At 42.9% G+C, this 21314-nt stretch overlaps 1 protein-coding gene across 1 annotated transcript in view; it reads right to left on the reverse strand.

Annotated features, from left to right (window-relative positions):
- Positions 1–21314, reverse strand: part of LOC134620315 (NACHT, LRR and PYD domains-containing protein 12-like) — a 290226-nt gene that overhangs the window by 135440 nt on the left and 133472 nt on the right. The window lies entirely within an intron of this gene.

Here is a 21314-nt window from a genome sequence, read left to right on the forward strand (position 1 = left end):
ATAATTAAGTCATTTAGTGTGATTGGAGAAAAGGAGGTAAATGATCCGAGACAGCAAGGGGTATCTTCATAAGGGGAGGCACTGATGTCAGCTGACAGCAGAACAATTCAGTGCACTAAAATGAGGATCAGAGTGTTTGCTGAGGAAATACACTGGTCCCTTAATAGTTTCAACATGAAATATTTAAAAACAAATATATGCTCCACTGTTTGTGTGACAGAGGCAGATATTTCTCTGTGTGCATGTGGAGAAATCTGCTGTTAAATCAGAACATGAATAAGTTTCAGGTGGCTTTAAAACACATGAAAACAATGCTGCACTCACTCAGATGACAAATGTCATGTACAGTAACCACATTAATAATAATAACGATGCATTGCATTTATATAGCGCTGTTCGAGACCTTCAAAGTGCTTTACAACTGTAGCAACATACAGTTGTAGCCAAAGCTGCACTGGGGCAGACTAGAAGAGAGGCTGCCATATCGCGCCATCGTCTCCTCTGGCCAACACCAGTAGGTGGTAGGTGTCGTGTCCAAGGACACAACGACCAAGGCAGATAGAGCAGGGGATCAAACAGGTAACCTTCCGGTTACAAGATGAGCTTGCCAAACCCCACCAACACTGACACCAACAGGAGAAAAACAGCCTGCAGCAAAGGCAGGGAGATGTCCTTTCCAGCTAAACAGAAGAGGAATATAAAGATAACGAAGGTCACAGTTCTAATCAGTCATATTTCATTCAATACAGTTGTGTATTGACAGATCCAGGGTCAGTCCAAATCATCAGCAGTTTGATCCACATATGGATTGAAGTGCATTTGTGAAAATGTTGGACTGTTCCTTTATCAGTATCTAACAGTAATGTGTATCAGAGCCATGTAATGTCCATGTGTGCATGCTGACTGTGCTGCTCTGACCCCCCTCCTCCTTTCAGGGTGGAGCCTGCTGGAGTCCGATGGTTGAGACCAGGTCTGAGGAAGTGTAAGTGTGTTTTTAATGGGATTCATGAAAACAAAGCAGCACACATTCAACCATCTTCATCATTCACATCTCTGATGGATCAATAACTGCAGCTGGATTGTGTTTGTTCTCTCCATCAGATTCCTGTCAACTCACAATCGACACAAACACAGTACACACAAACCTCCAACTGTCTGACAACAACAGGAAGGTGACACACGTGGAGAAGGTTCAGTCATATCCTGATCATCCAGACAGATTTGATGGGTTTTATCCTCAGCTGCTGTGTAGAAATGGTCTGACTGGTCGCTGTTACTGGGAGGTTGAGTGGACAGGAAGCATTCATATATCAGTGAGTTACAGAAGAATCAGAAGGAAAGGAGTCAGTAAAGACTGTGTGTTCGGATGGAATGATCAGTCCTGGAGTCTGAGCTGCTCTGATGATGGTCCTCAGTCTCTCAGGCACAATAACAGAACAACATCCATCTCCTCCTCCTCCTCCTCCTCCTCTGTCTCTAACAGAGCAGCAGTGTATGTGGACTGTCCTGCTGGCACTCTGTCCTTCTACAGAGTCTCCTCTGACACTCTGATCCACCTCCACACCTTCAACACCACTTTCACTGAAACTCTTTATCCTGGGTTTTGGTTCTGTCCTGGTTCCTCAGTGTCCCTGTGCTGAGTGGAGTGTAAAGAGTGTCTCCCGTTAGAGAAACACTCTGACTGTTGAACAGATAGTTCAGTCTGTACATGTCTGTCTCTTTCACTGACAAACATGTTTTCAGATTCATGGATTCAATCAGTTAATGTTTGAAACTCTTCTAAATGATTCCTTGTAAACTTCTTCCTCTTCAGTCCTTTAAAGATGGAAGCTCCCATTATTCCAGGATCCAAGTGTGGGTTTTCTGTCTTTTTACACTCAAAGTTTCACAATGAATATCAATATGTTGTTCTTCTCTGAAGCTCAGTTCACAACCAGCTCCTCTGCATTTTCAACATGTCTGAGCTCATTAAAATGAATCCGACATGTTTCGATCATGGCTGAATACGTGGACATCCAATAGTACTCAGTGTAACAAATGTTAAAGACATTCAGCATCTCTCATGTTTCTGTCATTCTATAAAAAACATCTGCTTAAAAAACTGATCCAATTTAACCAGTTTAACACATGGGCCAGCACAAGGCCAGTTGCAGAAACACTGGTGGTCCTGTGCTAGCCCAGAACAGTTTCAGCTCTGGCCCCAGATGTCAGACTAATGTGTACCTTTACCAAGCCATGTATTTACAACTAGAGAAATACTCTAATTTTGCAACAGAGCGTTTTTTTAAATCTGCTTTTCTAATTGTTCTGGGTCCTGCTCCAGGAAAAAACTTCAACAAACTCTGAGCTTCAAAATAAAATCATTCGATGTGAGTTGTAGAAAAGAATCATTCTAATAAGTTTAACCACTCTGTCATCATATACATATATATATATACATGCACATACACACACACACACGTATATATATATATATATATATATATATATATATATAGATGAACAGGCACATGGGTCAATACATGAGCGAGGCACAGAAAGGGATTGGCAAGAATACCAGAGGCGCAAAACACCAGCTACTGGTAGACAGAACAGTCAGCCGAGACTGCAAGACCAGACTGACCAACCTGTGCACAGCCTGGATTGATTACAAGAAGGCCTATGACTCAATGCCCCACAGCTGGATACTGGAATGCCTAGAATTGTGCAAGATCAACAGGACCCTAAGAGCCTTCATCAGGAACTCAATGGGGATGTGGCACACAACACTAGAGGCCAACTCCAAGCCCATAGCACAAGTCACCATCAAGTGCGGGATCTACCAAGGAGATGCTCTGTCCCCACTGCTGTTCTGCATAGGCCTGAACCCCCTCAGTGAGATCATTAACAAGACTGGCTACGGATACCGACTACGGAACGGAGCAGTTGTCAGCCACCTCCTGTACATGGATGACATCAAGCTGTATGCCAAGAGTGGACGAGACATCGATTCACTGATACACACTACCAGGCTATACAGCAATGACATTGGAATGTCATTCGGACTGGAGAAGTGTAGTCGGATGGTAACAAGAGAGGGAAGGTAGTCAGAACTGAGGGGATTGAACTACCAGAAGGCAACATTGCAGACATAGAGGACAGTTACAAGTACCTGGGGATCCCGCAAGCGAATGGGAACCATGAAGAGACCGCTAGGAAAGCTGCAACCACCAAGTACCTGCAGAGGGTCAGGCAAGTCCTGAGGAGTCAGCTGAACGGTAAGAACAAGATCCAGGCCATCAACACCTACGCCCTGCCCGTGATCAGGTACCCTGCTGGGGTAATAGGCTGGCCAAAGGAGGAGATAGAAGCCACTGACATAAAGACAAGAAAGCTCCTTACCATGCATGGAGGGTTTCACCCCAAGTCCAGCACCCTGAGGTTGTACGCTAAGCGGAAGGAAGGGGGCCGGGGACTAGTGAGTGTCAGCACCACAGTCCAGGATGAGACAAGAAACATCCACGAATACATCACGAAGATGGCCCCAACTGACAGCGTGCTCAGTGAATACCTCAGGCAGCAGAAACCCAAGAAAGAGGAGGAAGGCGAGGAACCATCATGGAAGGACAGGCCCCTGCATGGTATGTACCGCCGGCAGATAGAGGAGGTGGCTGATATCCAGAAATCCTACCAGTGGCTGGACAAAGCTGGACTGAAAGACAGCACAGAGGCACTAATCATGGCAGCACAAGAACAAGCTCTGAGCACAAGATCCATAGAGGCTGGGGTCTATCACACCAGGCAAGACCCCAGGTGCAGGCTGTGTAAAGATGCCCCAGAGACAATCCAGCACATAACAGCAGGGTGCAAGATGCTAGCAGGCAAGGCATACATGGAACGCCATAACCAAGTGGCCGGCATAGTGTACAGGAACATCTGTGCCGAGTATAACCTGGAAGTCCCGAGGTCAAAATGGGAGACGCCCCCAAGGGTGATGGAGAATGACCGAGCTAAGATCCTGTGGGACTTCCAGATGCAGACGGACAAAATGGTGGTGGCTAACCAACCGGACATAGTGGTGGTAGACAAACAGAAGAAGACGGCTGTAGTGATCGATGTAGCGGTTCCGAATGACAGCAATATCAGGAAAAAGGAACACGAGAAGCTGGAGAAATACCAAGGGCTCAGAGAAGAGCTCGAGAGGATGTGGAGGGTGAAGGTAACGGTGGTCCCCGTGGTAATCGGAGCACTAGGTGCGGTGACTCCCAAGCTAGGCGAGTGGCTCCAGCAGATCCCGGGAACAACATCGGAGATCTCTGTCCAGAAGAGCGCAGTCCTGGGAACAGCTAAGATACTGCGCAGGACCCTCAAGCTCCCAAGCCTCTGGTAGAGGACCCGAGCTTGAAGGATAAACCGCCCGCAGGGGCGTGCTGGGTGTTTATACATATATCTATATCTATATCTATATATATATATATATATATATATATATATATACACCTAATTATAAGGCGCATTAAACGCCTTATAATTTTTGCTATGTAACTTTGCACTGTCCACTTTCTGCTGTAACAAAAGAAATTTCCCACGTGTGGGACTAATAAAGGTTATCTTATCTTATATTAATCACTAACCTCGTATTGTGGATTGATTTTCTTAGTTGTTCTACTGACTGAAGTTTGGTCGGTTTACAGCATCCTGCCATGCGATTGCATTTGTCAAAAACCAACTGTTAGGATCCCTGGGTCATCGACCCAGTGGTTTGTGTTTTGGTTCTTTGAGTTTGTTATTTCATTATATTCTAGTTTTGCTTTTTGGGTTTTTGGATTATTCTTAGTTTGGGTTCTCTGGGTGGGTTCTGTTAGAGTTTTAGTGTTCTGGTTTTCTGTCTGTGATTCTGAGTTGCTGTCTCCCCTGTTTGCTGTATCCCCACGTCCAGTCAGTGTCTGTGTCTGCCCTGGTCCCACGTCTTTGTTCCCTTTGTTATAATGCCTGCCTGTGAGTCTGTGTTATGTTTCCTGTTTTACTTTGAAAGTCCATGTCTCATGTTAGTGTATCTGGTTTTGCTCTCCTTGTCTCGTTAGTCCTGATTTGCCCCAGCTGTGTTTCCCTCCTGTTGCCCATTCCCTGATTGCTCCCTCTGTGTATTTAAGCCCTGTGTTTTCCTGTGCTCTCTGTTGCAATCTACCGTTTACTATGCTGTGTGTTTCTGTCTGCTTGCCTGAGTTTATTTTGCACTTTGGAAGTTTGTTATTTTGAGTTCAGCATTAAAGCTGTTTTTGAGTTCACCTTTTTGCCTCCGAGAGTCTGCACTTTGGGTCCTCCTTACCACCACTCCTGCCTGCACACAGCCTACACCTAACACCAACAGGAACTTTTATTGAGTGAAAAAAATGGCATTCATCCTCCAGCTTCACTGTTCATGTTATGCTAACATAGCTGTGTTGCTAGCAATCACGTACCACAGCATTATATACCAGCTATTTCAACTTCAGTAACCCTACAAACTGTTTAGTTTACTGTTTTCATTTATGTTGGAAGTGTTAGCAGAGCTGCACATTTTATTTTTTTCCAGAAATCTCTCAGTCAGAACATGGTATATCATGCTTGGCTAACTAGCGAAACCAGCTACCTAACTTCCTGCTAACTTCTAACTTCATAAGATTTAATACATCCTGTTTTCATGGATGCCTGGATGTTAAACTTAATTGTTACACCTGGTAAAGCAGCAACACCGATCATTTTATTAAAGGTGAAAGACAGTTTTTTTTTTTAGTCTCAGTGATGCCACAAGGATCGTTTGACTTTGGGACCTGAAGCGGATGGAGTTTTGGACCCAGTTTATTCCGCGAGGCTTCTGACTATGGTAGCTGACTATGGCCTGGTAGCTCCGACAATCCATCAAGTGGTGCGGCTTTGTAGCTTACCAAAGTCGTACTAAAACTGTCATGCTGGGGCCACCAGCACAATGGACCAGACTGAGGTGCAGACACCACACGGTGGTTTGGATATTAGATACAAAAAACAAGACTTTTTTTCAGCCAGCAAGGTGGCAACGACAAGAAGGAAAAATAGAAAACTAAAAAACACATAAACGAAGAACAGAAAGCGAGAGGTACAAACTGACCTCTGAAATTACTCAAACACACAAATGTGATGTCACACTCTGGTGATTAGCAACTGAGATTAAACGCACTGTGCAGCGACAAGCAACTCTGGGTTACTAAATATTAATTAATTACTGTGACAAGAAACTGCAACTCAGATGACTAAGGTACTGAGGGTCAAATATACTGTGGTATCAGAATACTCAGTATTACTAGATGCAAAATTAATATATACTGTAGCACTATGCACAGGGGTGGAAGCTATGAAGCTCAATTAAAGCAATTCACACAACAGTCACAACTTGAAAATAAAAAAAACTCTACAATAGACTGTGGTAGGGCCCAATAGAGAAGGAGTCTCTGTGACCGACTGTAGAAACAGCCAAGGAACACGACACTGGGTATTTTCCAAAACTGCGGGGCAGGAGAAGGCCTGAAGAACTAAGCTCACTGAGTCATTCTTGCAGGCAGAGGCGAGGTTTGAGGCGGCAAGATGGTCCAGGTGAAACCTAACCGATTGATTGATTGATTGATTGATTGATTGAATCTTTATTTTGAACATGTTAAAAAAGTACAACAACATAGAATTCAAAGAGACAAATAAACAAAGCAAAACAAAAGGAAAACGAGCAACCACAACTACAAATAACTTTCATGTTCAAAAAGGAGCAGGAAGAAGCATAAGCTTATTTAGTCCCACCCCTTTTCCACTATGTAGTAATGAATAGACTACAGAAATACCTCCTTGCAATTACATTATATTTTATGTGTATTTTTTTTTTATTAATTTATATATATATATATATAAATGTATATATGTTTCTATCTATCCATACCTACGTATATACACATACACACATATACACATTTTCAATAACCCCAGTAACACCTCAAAGGATACACAACCTACAGATATATATACCCATACCAACATACCCGTGCACCCACACACACATGAAAATATTGGACAAGAACACCCTATCAACTCTCTACCTCCTCCCTGTACCCTGTAAAAACCATATCCTTAAACCGCTTTTTAAACTGCACCATGCTCGGACATTGCTTCATATCTTTACTTAGTCTGTTCCACAGCTTCACTCCACACACAGAGATGCAAAAACTTTTTAATGTTGTGCGGATACAAGGATGTTTTAAATTTAATTCCCCCCTCAAATTGTATCCCCGTTCCCTTTTAGAAAACAGTTTTAGAATATTGTCAGGAAGCAGGTTATTTATTGCTTTATACATAATTTGTGCAGTGAGAAAATGAACCAGATCTGTGAATTTTAGAATTTTTGATTTTAAGAATAGTGGATTTGTATGATCTCTGTAACCAGTTTTATGGATTATCCTTATGGCCCTTTTTTGTAATATAAAGACTGATGATAGCGAACATTTGTAGGTATTGCCCCAAACCTCTGCACAGTAATGCAAATACGGTGCAATCAGGGAACAATAGAGAATGTGGAGTGATTTGTGGTCCAGAATGTGTTTTACTTTACTCAAGATTGAAACACTTCTTGAAATTCTGTTATGTATATGATTTATATGAGACTTCCAGTTTAATTTATCATCTACAATCACACCAAGAAACTTACGTTCAAGTACTCTTTCAATTTCCACACCATCTATATGAATCTGCGCTTGTGCCTTTCTAAGGGAATTCCCAAATAAGATTATTTTAGTTTTACTTAGATTTAGAGATAGTTTGTTCCTGTTAAACCATTTTTTAATTTTGCAGATTTCTGAAGTAACTGTATCCAGCAGTTCCTTTAGATTCCCCCCAGAACAAAAAATATTTGTGTCATCTGCAAATAATACTAATTTTAATATATCAGATACCTTACAAATATCATTTATATAAATAATAAATAATTTTGGACCCAGTACAGAGCCTTGTGGAACACCACAAGCAATGTCCAAGCATGATGAGGAATGGACACCGAGCTTCACAAATTGTTTCCTATCACTTAAATAATTTTTCACCCAGTGCAGTACAACCCCCCTGATCCCGTACCGTTCTAGTTTATTAATTAATATGTCATGATTGATTGTGTCGAATGCTTTCTTGAGATCCAGAAATACTCCAGCTGCATACTGTTTCTGATCTATAGCATTTGTAATCTCCTCAATCGATTCGATTAATGCCAGAGATGTTGATCTTTTTGATCTGAATCCATATTGACTGTCAGAGAGTAATTTATATTTATCTAAGAATTTGTCTAATCGTTTATTAAACAGGTTTTCTAGGATTTTGGAGAATTGTGGTAGTAAAGAAACCGGCCTGTAATTTGTGAAGTGGTGTCTATCCCCAGTTTTATACAGCGGCACAACTTTAGCTATTTTCATTTTGTTTGGAATTTTTCCAGTCTGAAATGATAAGTTGCATATATATGTTAGAGGTCCTACAATTCCTTCAATGACATTCTTGATGATTATCATGTCAATATCATTACAATCAGTAGATGTTTTATATTTACACATGTGTACAGTGTCAATTATTTCTTTTTCCTCCACTGCTGTGAGGAACATTGAGTTAGGGTTCCTATCAATCAGGCTTTCACTACAGTCAACTGATGGCAGTGACTCAGGAATTTGTTCTGCCAGATTTGGTCCAATATTTACAAAATAATGATTAAAGCTGTTGACCACATCAGCAGTGTTTTCCATAATATTACCGTTGTCAATAAAATATTGAGGATAACTTTGTTGTCCAGAATTATTTTTAATGATACTGTTTAAAACATCCCATATTCCCTTCATATTATGTTTATTGTTGTTCAATGTTTTACTATAATACTCCTTTCTACATACACATATAATATTGGTCAACTTATTTTTGTATTTTTTATATTTATTTTCAGCATCTTTTGCTCTTTGTTTTAGGAATTCCCTATAGAGTGTATTTTTCTTTTTACATGCATTTTGTAAACCCTTAGTTCAGATTCAGAACCGATCGCTGTGAACAACTGGGCAGGGAGGCAGGCAGGTGAGTAGATGTCGAACGCCGTGAGTAGACCAGCAGCTGTGAGGGGAGGAAGTAAAAGCTAGACCTCCGTGAGGCTGTGGGGTTAGCTGACATTCCGGCAGTGAGTGTTAGTGAGCGCTGGTCTTAGAAACCCGCGGGTTGATTACTCACAGGTGCGCTGAGAGATTAGGTGCCATGACTCAGCCCAGTGGCAGATTCAATGACATATTGGAAAATCCACTACTCACTCCGGACCATGAGAAAAACATTTTTTGATAGACTTTTGAGTGCCGTGAACCACATTAAATTGGTTCAAAGGCACTAAACACAACCAGAATTCATACATAAGGCGCACTGGATTATAATATATATTTTGTCCCACAGGATCTTAGCTCGGTCATTCTCCACCACCTTAGGGGGTGTCTCCCATTTTGACCCTGGGACTTCCAGGCCATACTCTGCACAGATCGAGTGTATACTATGCCGACCACTTGGTTATTCCATGTATGCCCTGCCTGCTGATGTAGCCGGATGGGCTACTCGCCTTTCTTTTTCTCTCTCCCTTGCTTGCTCTACCGCCCTTGCTCTCTCCTGCGCTCGCTCTCTCAGCTGCTAAACTAGGTTAATTGGGAAGCCACCTGCATATTGATTGCAGGGTGGTGTCAGTCCGTATAAAGTTAAGCCGGTGTTCTCCTGGTTTATTCCTCCGTTGCGTTTGGCAAAAAGCAGCAGTCAATGCTGGCACACCGCGATGGATTGATCAGTAAGCGAGTAGATCATATGGCAGCTACAGGTAGGCTCTCGCTTAACTTCCGATTCCCTCAGAGTACTAGAATCTGTAGTAATATAGTTTTTGCGGCCCTGTGGTAGCGCGGCAGCTTCTGTTTTACTCCAGCGTTGTGGAGAGAGGTCCTCGAGTTAACTCCACCAGTGCAGTATAGTGCCTCTAGTCCTGGGGTAAGCTGTTAAAACTATTTTTATTAGCATCCACAATTACCGGAGGCTAAGGATCTGCTGTCTGCTGTCTTGTCTTGTCGTGAAACTGTTTTTATTAAGTGGCCTTACCTTTTTCTGGTTCGCCTGGTTTTATTCCATTTTATTCTGAATTGTTGCTTGTACCCACACCTCTATGATCGGGCTGGAGCGATCCTCTGCCCGAGTGTCATGCTGGGAACCTTAAACTGCCTCAGTTGTCGATCTCAGCCTGTGGGGAGCCAGACCGGCCTGTAATCGAGGCCTGGACAATTATCACCAGCACGAGTTGTAGATTGACTCGTGGGGCGTAAGCCTTCCAGTTTGCTGTGTGTGTGTGTGTGTGTGTGTGTGCGCGCGCGCAGACACAGCACGCAGTTTTTCCATACTCGTCCTGATTCTTTTTGAACTCTCCGAACTCGATCAGCTTCCCTGAAACACAAAAATGACAAAATTCACACCAACCGGAAGTTAAAGATGCTCCAGACACCCTGGAGGTCTTTAATGTCTCACAGGCTGCAGTTTAAATAAAGCACACTGACTCCACCTTGTGGTACAAACTGGTATTACATGAGTCCATCCTGCCATATTTTATCCTCAGCATAAATGTTTGGGAGACACACTCATCATAACTCAACTCCACTGTGATCAAGCTGCATTTTAGGATGTCTTGATGCATTCTCAATCATCCAGGAAAGTAAATCTCCAAAAGTTGAATCTGTTCATCTGGACGTAGCGTTTTGTGGGAGAAACGTTTCGTCACTCATCCAAGTGACTTCTTCAGTCTCAGCTGACTGCAGGTTTCCCCTTGTTGATCAATGGTCATGGGAATTTGCATAATTATGATTAAGGAACTGACCTCACAGCCCATTGTTCCTTCAGTGGGCTGGTTTCAGTCATTATGCAAATGTACTGTTTATAAGATTGGGGAAACCTGCAGTCAGCTGAGTCTGAAGAAGTCACTTGGATGAGTGATGAAACGTTTCTCCCACAAAACGCTACGTCCAGATGAACAGACTTTAAATTGAGCACATTTTAATGACGCCATTGCAAATTAATCAGATTATACAGTTTTTAAAGGTCTCACCAGCCGCGAGCTTAGCCTCGAAGGTCTGACAAGAAACAAAGTGATAGTCCCGACCACTCTGCTCGCCCTTCCAACGGCTCTGTGTCATGTCTACAACACACACACACACACACACCTACACACCTACACACACACACACACACACATGTCTGGTTTGCTATCCTCGTGGGGACATCCCATTGACATAATGCTTTCCCTAGCCCCTTACCCTAACCATTAAAAATGAATGCCTAACCCTAACCCTTACCCTAAACCTAACCATAACCTAATTGTAACCCTGACAGTAAAACCGCATTTTGAGTGTGAAAATTGCTTTCAACCCCGAGGGGACCTGGATTTTGGTCCCCACGGTGCAGAAAGTCCCCACCAGGATAGTAAAAGTCAGATTTTGGTCCCCACCAGGATAGTACGAACCCGTACACACACACACACACACACACACACACACACACACACACACACACACACACACACACACACACACACACACACACACACACACACACACACACACACACACACACACACACACACACACACACAGAGAGAGAAAGAAAGAAAGACAAGTATAAAGCAAAAGACAAAGAGGACAAAACAAAGATCAGAAACCTAAACAGCAAAGGGCGGAATATCAAAGCAAGCAGGGGGCGCCATGAAAATGAAACTAGAATATCAAAGAAAACAAGTGGAGACAAAAATAAGTAAGAGAAATATAAAAACAACCAAAGACAAACACAGACCAAACAGGACGGGATGTCAAACCAAGTAGGAGGTGCCATGAAAACAAAGAGAAAGAATAAACAAGTAAGAAAAACAGAGAAAACAAAGTGCGGAAAAAACAAGAAAGAAAGTAAGAAAGAATTTTTGAAAAACACAAACGGAAAACCTAAAAGTAGGGGGAGTTAATGAAAAGTATAACAGCCAAGAGAGGCAGAACAGAAAAAAACCCAGACAAAAACACATTGGGCCAGTCTGAGGAATACGAAAACACGTCAAAACGTCGCAAAGGCCCAAAGAAGTGCACTAAACCCAAGACATGGTTCTATCACTGATCACTGAAACTACCTGAAGTCTGCCCTGATGTCCAGGTAGGACAGACTGCAGTGAGTTTAATAAGCTGTGTTAGATTACACTTAGAGGGACAGCTTCATCTGTCAGACAGGATCTATGATGGTTTGATTACTGCATTTAACAGAGTTCATGGTTGAAACAACAAGAAGACTCTGCAGGTGCACCTGGAGCTCTGTCATTAGATTTACTGCAGAAACTGGATCAAACTGGATCCAGCTGGAGCTCTTCTTGGGATCCAGGGTGCAGCAGGTCTGTGCTGAGCACAATGAATAAAGCCAATAAGATGTCTCTGTATGAGGAGGCGGGGTCACAGGAGGTTAACAGAAACTCTGCAGCAGCATCATCAGCTCACATGGAAACTTTCCCCATGGTTCACCAGCTCTCACACAACATCAGCACCAATGATCCACGTCCTTATAAACCTCTGAATCAGGTCCTGAAGCAGTGACGTCCTGAGTGAAGACCTCACTGATCACATGACTCTGGTCACCTGGACTCAGTGTTTCTGAAGCAGTGTGCTGGGATTTTAAAAATACGCGGCTGCTGCCTGATGTTGGGCCCACAGAGGAAGACGACTCACTCACTCTTCTTCACTTCCTCCTTAAACATGTGGAAGGAGAGCAAAGTGCTGCCAGACTCTTATTTCTGACAGGAACAGAAGAAACCACGCAAACTCTTCCAGTTATTCATCTTCATCACAATCTATTTATTTATTATGGTGACTTCAGTCTGAGGGTTTGAAGTTTCCATGTCTGTGCGATGTGTGGTGTGAAGGCTGCTGGTTAAACTGGGACTCACTGTTTAAAGCACTGAGTGCTCATAGAGAGACGCTCCATGAGTCCCAGTACAGACTACAAACATGGTGGAAACTTAGCTTTGATATCCACACACTCTGCACGTCTGTGAGTAACTGTGATGAAGATGTGCAGAGATCTGTGTCCAAACAGGAGAAAGACTGTAAAGACTCTGTGCTTCTAACAGCCTCTGTTAACATATGTGAGGCTGTTTGTTGTTGTTGCCATGGAGCTTTTCACTGTTTGGGTCAGCAGGTCATGTGATCAGGTTTGTTCTGCTCGACGATGGTTCAGTGTCAGGGTTTGTTTGCATTCATCAATAAATATCTAAATAAATCAAAGACTCCATGTTTTTTCTTTCATCATGTGACCTCTGCTCATCCATCTCTGTGTGTATCAGGATACATTTAGTTCATAATACACAGAAAAATCAGAGTTATTACCTGTAATAAATGTGAAAGATTCCTGCAGTGATAACCAGGCAGGACTGAAACACATCACAGCTGTCACCACGGTAACAGCACCGTCGATCCACAGGTGAGGGGAGGAGCAAAAAGAGGGACTTTCACCATTTTATACTAAAAACACTCGACTAATGTTTCTAATATGAAACAAATAAGCCCACATTAATGTGAGCATTTATTAAATAATAATAATAATGATTTCCTCCTGATCTCATTTCCATAGCAGAGAAAACTGTGGTGTATATTGAGGTGGAGGGTGTGGTCTATGGCTCAGGTGTAGAGTGAGGGTGGGGTGCACCACAGCAGCATGCTGGGACTGCTGAGGGTGGAGGAGGGAGTGATGATGACATCAGAGCTGCAGCAGTCAGCAGCACAGAGACCAGTGAACACACAGTCTGTTCATCTTTGCATAGATACAATATATAGCACAATATTGAATGACAGAGACGCTGTGTGAGCTTCCACAGATACACTGACGTCAGCATCCAGAGTCCTCCTGCTGCTCCCCCCTCAGAGCCCCGTGATCAGCACCAACACATTCAGTTAGATGACAGAGTCCAGCTGCAGCTAGAATCAGCTCTGTGAACAACAGCACAGCGTCAGTGTTTCACACTCAGTGAAAGGAGGAAACACCAGAAGAACACCATGTGTGCTACGTTTCCCAGGACACACTACAAACTGCACAAATACAGCACGTGGAAGGACCTGGAGCTGCATTTAAAGAGAAAAGACAGCGTGATGTCCTGTATGGACAGGTGGAAGGAACCATGTCCTCAGCTGAAACACTCGTGTTTGTCCACAGACAGGAAACACAGCAGGAAACAAAGAAGCTCATGGATAACACACTTCCTGTCAGTCAGAATGAGGCTGGAGCCAAACACAGAAAGGTGTTTTTGTCCAGATGAGCCCAGAGAAGAAACACGAGTGTTCACAGACATCAGAAGCTCAGAGAGGTGAAACATGAGGTTGGAGTCCTCGTCAGCATCCAGAAGAGCTGCTGTGAAACCCTGAGTACTCATGACAGACTCTGATGGCACAAACACATCATGATTCAAACATGAAGACAAACATGGAGCTCCTGATCCTCCTGCATGAGAACAAGCTGACATGAGCGCTGTGTCTGAGAGTGTCTCCCTGTCACAGTGACAAGAACACAGCTGCTGCTCACAGTCATTAAACTGACCTGAGGTCAGCTGCTAGCACGTCTCTGTGCTCCTTACATATGAACCATGTGACCTCACATCAGTGCTGTGGATGACTGTAGTCATAGAAGAGTAGAGCTGTAGCAGGTGGTGTGAGGAGGAGGAGGAGGTGGTGTATTCTAGTTAACGCAGTACTGAAACACTCCAGCAGAGGGCGCTGTTAAGTCCTTATTGTAACACAGTTACTGTGTGCAGTTATACTTCATACATAATCTGCACTTATTTCCATCAGACATGCTGTCAGTAAATGATTGTTTCTATTGATTCTACTTCCTGTTGACTAGTTTGATGACAGTGAAACAATCACAGCTGATTGTGTGATGATGTCACTGTTACATTCAGTGTGTGTGACATCATGTTAGTGCAGCTGATAACAGCCTGGTTCTGTTAGAAACACATGAACGTGTCCATAGATCAGTGTGTGTTTAACATGAGAGCTTCAGCCCTGCTGATGTGTTCAATAAAGACATGCAGGAAAACTGATGAGACTCTGAAATAACTCTTTATATTTATAATGTAACTCTGCATCAAAAGAACAACAAAGGATCCCAGACAGCTTTATGTGAACAAAGACCATGTTTCTGTGTTTCTAACAGTTTGACATTATTAGGAAACAGACTGCAGTGAACAGGATTTATAAAGAGCTTATATATAAAGATATGACAGCTGTTTGTTGATCACTCTGTGTTTGGACCTGATCAGTCCAGCTGTTTACTTGAAATATGTTCATTTACCTGTGACGTTATATTTATGTTCTTGTCTCTGTTGAAAAACACATTTTAATGTCCCTCAGATTTTTCTCCCAGATGAATAAATATAAAAATGACACAAACTGACTGCAGCTACTTTTTGTCCTTTCTGTCAGAAACCTTCATGTGACTCATGAGAGACACGTTTCAGCTGTTTGTGACAGATCAGAGGCCAACAAGTCATTTATAACACTTTCCATCATTGTTTAGCACAAACACATGTTGACACAGCAGCGGGGCCGCAGTGAGAGTCAGAGCCAGGAGATAAAAACTCCTGTTTGACCACAGCCTCACTTTGTTCCTGCAAACACTTCCTGTTGTTGACTGGGTGGAGTCAGGAAGCCAGCGAGGCCCTGCAGGACTGAGACTGCAGACTGGGACGTGCTCTGTGATGGAGATCAACAGCATCACTGACTGTTTCTGTGAGGACACCATCATCCCAGCAGGGCTGTTTCCCAACAACAAGCCTGGACCATCAGAGACCTGAAGCTGCTGCTGAATGAAAGAAGAGGATCTTCAGGTCTGGAACAAGGACGAGCTGAGAGTGTTAATAACGTTACTAATGTTCAGTTACACTTTACTAGGTCACATCTGTGACACACGTCACTTAAATAAAGAAGGAAATATTGGCTCTGTTTTATCTGCTGGGCCCAAAAGTGACTCCCCGTATTTAAACTGCTATGAATAACTTGTTGGTCTATAATATGTGAAACATGTGTCAAATGTCTCCATCATGAAAGATATCAGGTCATCTTGAGCCACAAAAACATTCCTATCATGAGATAGAAGCTGGAATCAGTTTGTTGCAGACGTTTATATATCCCATATTTATCCAGTTAAAGTCACATTGAAATTCAAAAATGTCTTTTTAAGAGTCGTCTGTCCAAGAGGAGCAGAAACAAATATAACAACAGTTATTTAAGCTGTTTTAAAGGCCACAAAGGAGCAGATTGGTTATAATGCAGCTGCTTCAGAGGAATAAAGATGAAACACTGGTTTTATTTCATGTGTAACACCTTTCAATCATGTGTTGACTAAAGTCTATTGACCAGTATAAGTAAAGACATCACACACACACACATGGAAACACTGAAACCTGTTTTTGGTGCAGCAGCGGTCCCAGCTGCTCGCCTTTATCTAGACTGGGTCGGCTGCTTATCTCAATATAATCAATGTTTAAAGTTCTCAGTGTTTCTGTGTTGCTTCGTATAGGATCTCCCAGCATCATCACTGTGCTGTCCAATCATTGTGTGCTAGGTTACCCTTATAGTGCGATGTGTGTTTGCACAAAGAGAAGCATGTGTGTCAAATATAAGCACAGAACAGAAAAAGCTGCCAGTTTCTTCTATTTAGAGTCAAGTTAGTGTTTTGTGTCTTTGTTTGAGGCCTAATGTCAAGCAGAGGTGTGTGTAACTGCACTGCTCTGTTATATGTGTGAAATGTGTGCTTCAGCATCATCTTCGTCACTGCTGATTCCTTTGTGTCATCATGTGTTGAGAAGAGAGAACAGTTATAACGGAGGAGCAACAGGAAGCCCTGAAATCTGCATCAACAAGGAAGTGTTGGCTCACCAGTGATCCCAGCAGAGCCACTGGTTTGGCTCCAGTTGTTCTAGATTCAATGATGTTGTTCCTACAGATACATGTTAGCATCTTTATTGTAGTAAAGTCTTGTAATGTGAAGCTAGAAACAAGGCAGGAAACAGCTCCATGATCTGATCTTAATGATGTTGTTTTTATTTCTGTCTTTCAGAACTGGATTGAAACTATCAAAGGTCTAAAAACAGCCTCAACCCTCCCAAAGACAAACTTTACACACGTCATCTTTCAGCTACAATCTTTGTTGCAGGGATCTTCTGCCAAACAAGGCTGAGAGAAGATTTCTTACAGCTGTCATGTTGATGCTGTTTCAATCTTTGGGCAAACACACTCATATATTAGGGCTGATATCAGGGCTGCACAAGTTCTTTGTGATCATGAATAATAGAAGTGTGCCTGTTGAAGATCATGTTTGCTACATGATTATATGTCCTGTTATTGTTCTGTATTATATTCAGCTTTCAGCATCCTTTCCCAGCCCCTGTTACACCATCCATACAAAGCCAATCTGACTGTGAGCCAATGTGTTTGATAGTTTGTGTTGGATCAATAGATTTGACAGACTTGGTTCTCATCCAGAGGGAAACAGTCCAAATTCAGATCTAATGAAATGATGGAGGCTGTTTCCTACCACGGTGCTAATGTGGGACTAACAAGGCTCATGGTCTCCAGCAGACAAGCGCCTGGAATGAGGTGAGCTGAGTGTTGCTTTGGTGGGTCTGTGCCCACGTCATGCATCAGGATTCATATTGGCAATAGTTCATATCTCTGTTCTTTAGCCTTCATCACAAAGCTGTGAAGGAAAAACAAACATCTAACAGGATTTGATGGATGCAAAGTCCACTGAGCTCTTTGTCATTTACAAACTTGTCCAACCAACAAGAGCACAGATGAAAAACACAGTGACACTTAAAGGATTTTGCCATATATGAGCATAGATTACTTTCATATAGATTTGCAATGCAGGCTTTTGGTGAGCCGCTGGCTTCTGTCTAATAATCATCTCAGCATTTTACAATAGAATAGCTCTTTATTAGCTCTTCATTTATTGTTATTGGACATGAAACAAGGAAGCTGTACAGCAATACAGGAAAACTCCTGACATGCATGGAAGGTGTTGCAGAAAGGGGAAGTTATATGTCTGTTATATGTCTGTTTATAGCTATTGATCATTAATTTGATGCTGCTGATGTCTGCTGCTTTGTATTGATGAGGATTTTTCATTGATATCCAAAAAAAGACCTATCTTTAAAGCCCTCCATGGTCAGACTCCTGCCTGTATCAGAGATGCTGACTCCATGAGCCGCTCGCTGCCTCAGATTTTCTGGCGTGGCCTCGTTAATGCTCCCAAACACTCGTTTAGTCACTAAAGCTGATCCGGCCTTTGCGCTCAAGATATCATGACTGGAATTCCCAGCCTGAGGATCCCAGAAGATTTGAAAACCAGAAGAAATTGCTGAACATCACGAAGAAACAAGAACAAGATGGCAGCTTTAAATCCTCTGAGGAAAAGCAGGGAAGTGAAAACAGGTGAGGGCGCTGTGGGAGTCAGGTGACTGAGAGGTGGAGTGTGAGGACACCTAGTGGCTGGATGAGTAGTGACAGCAGGTTGAGTAAAACAACACAGATAGACAGACAGAGGACAGAGATCAGCACTTCCAGATGGGGAACTGACCCACCACAAACCAGAGACCAGTGAGTCTGAGAATCATGATGGAGTCTGTCCTCTGACTCCATTTACCTGCTTTGTCTCTGCTGTGCTTCCTGTTTCACAACAACATTTCCTCCCACTTAATGTCAGCAGGAGACCCTTTGACGAGCTGCTCTCACATGACTGATTACATGCACATTCTGTTGTCTTATGATAACTCTGAAACAGAAAGATCTGCAGCATCACGTCATGGTTCCATGGTTGTGTGTTGACACTTGGAGTTATAATTGAATCATGTTACTCTGCTGAAAGCAATGATCTCAAAATTCACTTATCAACTAAACTGAAAACACATCAGAATAATGGAGATTTTGTTCATGATGCAGTCGTAATCAGCTGATCAGGTCTGTGGTAAAAACACTGTTTCGTTTCTTGTTTTACTTTGAAAGTTCATGTCTCATGTCAGTGTGCTCAGTTTTACTTCTCCCCTGTCTCGTTAGCCTAATTTCTCCCAGCTGTCTCCCTCCTTTTGCCCAGAAGAAGGATGGGGGAAAAAAGGGCAAAAAAAAAAACACAACAGAGTAAGCAGACAAAAAAATACATATATCAATCACCTGGATCACCTGTTGAGAAAGAAAAAAGAAAACAAGCAGAAGAAAATGAGGGTAATAGAATAAACAACATCACAATGATATATGGGAATATGACAGTAAATACTAAATGTTAAACATTATAATAATGTTAATCGACAGCGCAATATAATAAACAACATCATCACAATAATCTATGTGAATATTATTGTGCAGCACGTAAGATCGACAGCGCACAGTGTGCTTTGAGGTAGGAGCCAAAAAGGGTGTAGTTTGTGTGTGTGAGCACCCGTGTGTACACCTGTGAGCATGGACGCGCTTGATTTTTTTTAAAAAGGTTCCTTCATGTAATGATGTAATTATGTAATGATCTGCTAGAGGGTGTGGGGGGCCATTGCCCCGTCCTCCAGGGCATGAACCATCTCCCACTTCTTCCATCGCCTGAATTCCCTCTCCTGGGAGGAAACGGCATCCACTTCACCGGCACTCCTCTCTGCAGCCAGATGCTGGTACTCCTGAACAGCCGGTTGCAGTGAGTGAAAAAGACACTTTTTCTGTTTCTTCGGACCATGGGACTAGTTGGCCATCACTGTCGCCTGCAGTTCCATCATCTACTGTTTCCGCACCGCCATCTAGTGCATCACCCTCATCGTCGTCATCATCCTCGCCTGCGGCAGCCCCGTCGTCATCATCCTCACCTGGTCCTGCGGTTGCTACATCGCCGTCTGATCCAGCTCGGCCTGGATCACCTCACCTCTGCCAGCCACTTTCCAGGCCTCTGGCGGGACGTCATCGCCGTCGAGGGCGGCCCCCTGAATGAGGTCGCTGCTGCCACTGCCTTCCACGCGGCCAGCCTCCGGACCTGCTCGGGCGCCGCCACTGCCGTCAGCACGGTCGGTCACTTGAACTGCCTCGTCGCCGCCGCAACCTTCCCTGCGGTCGGCCTCCGGACCTGTTTCCTCGCCGCTGCTGCCTCCCACGCGGTCAGCCTCCGGACCGGTTTCCTCGCCGCCGCTGCCTTCCCCGCAGTTGTTTATTCGTTTAGTCGGTTTAATATTATTAAAGTTTTATTAAGCCTTAATAACATTTAAATAGGTCAGTGAGAGCAAAACTTTTTTTGTCAAACCTATGAACATCTTTTTTTTCTATTTTTAACATTTTAACATGAGTTTAAGGAGGTGTTATTTTTTTATGACACACAAAAATGAACTTGAAAGACATACTGTTCTTAATCCATCTTAATGTGATGTCTGCCCAACCCTTACAGCGGTAACAGCTTCTCCTCCTCTAGAAGGGATTTCCACAAGATTTGGAGTGTTTATGGAAATTTTTTAACACTCTTCCAGAAGAGCAAGTGTGAGAGCAATTGGATGAAGAGTCGTGGCTCAAAGTCTCCACTCTAATTCATCCCAGAGGTGTTCTTCCACACCAAACTCTTTCATCCTTGTCTCTATGGACTTTCTTCACTGGTGCACAGTCATGTTGGAACAGGAACAGGCTATTTGGCTCAGTTTGAGCTTTGCCCTCATGTTCTTATTATCTGTGTGGAAAAAAGCTAACTAATGTTCAAATCTTCGACATTACTGTAGCTGCGTTTTTACCCCATCTACAGGAACAGTCAGCTGACTGTGACTCAGTGTTTAAGTGATGATGTTTGAAATTCAGGCTGATGAAAGTGTTTGAATTTAAAATGGCTGTAATGTTGGAGCTGTGAGCTGGAGTAAATCCAGTCTGCTGCGTGGAAACAATCAGCTGCAGTTTGTACATCGGCTCTTTTTCTGCAGACCAAGCATTTATAGAATCAGTTGAAATTTTTATATTTATAGAATAATGATGCATTTCATGCAAACACGTTTGAACTTATTTCATCTAAATGAATGCGTAAAATCAGCTCCAAACAAATCATTAAAGAGGAGCAGTTCACTGTAGTGAGACAGGAAGTCAAAGTTTACAGTTAAAACAAGTAGAAGAACAAAACAAGGCGCTGATAAAGTGTAACATGAGTTTGTCACGAAGAGGCTTCCTGCTCTGCAGCAAACTGTTCACTTCAGATTGGATTAATGACACAGCTCAGCTAAAAAC

The sequence above is a fragment of the Pelmatolapia mariae genome, linkage group LG3_W, assembly GCF_036321145.2.
Source record: "Pelmatolapia mariae isolate MD_Pm_ZW linkage group LG3_W, Pm_UMD_F_2, whole genome shotgun sequence".
In the NCBI taxonomy this organism is placed as follows: Eukaryota; Metazoa; Chordata; class Actinopteri; order Cichliformes; family Cichlidae; genus Pelmatolapia; species Pelmatolapia mariae.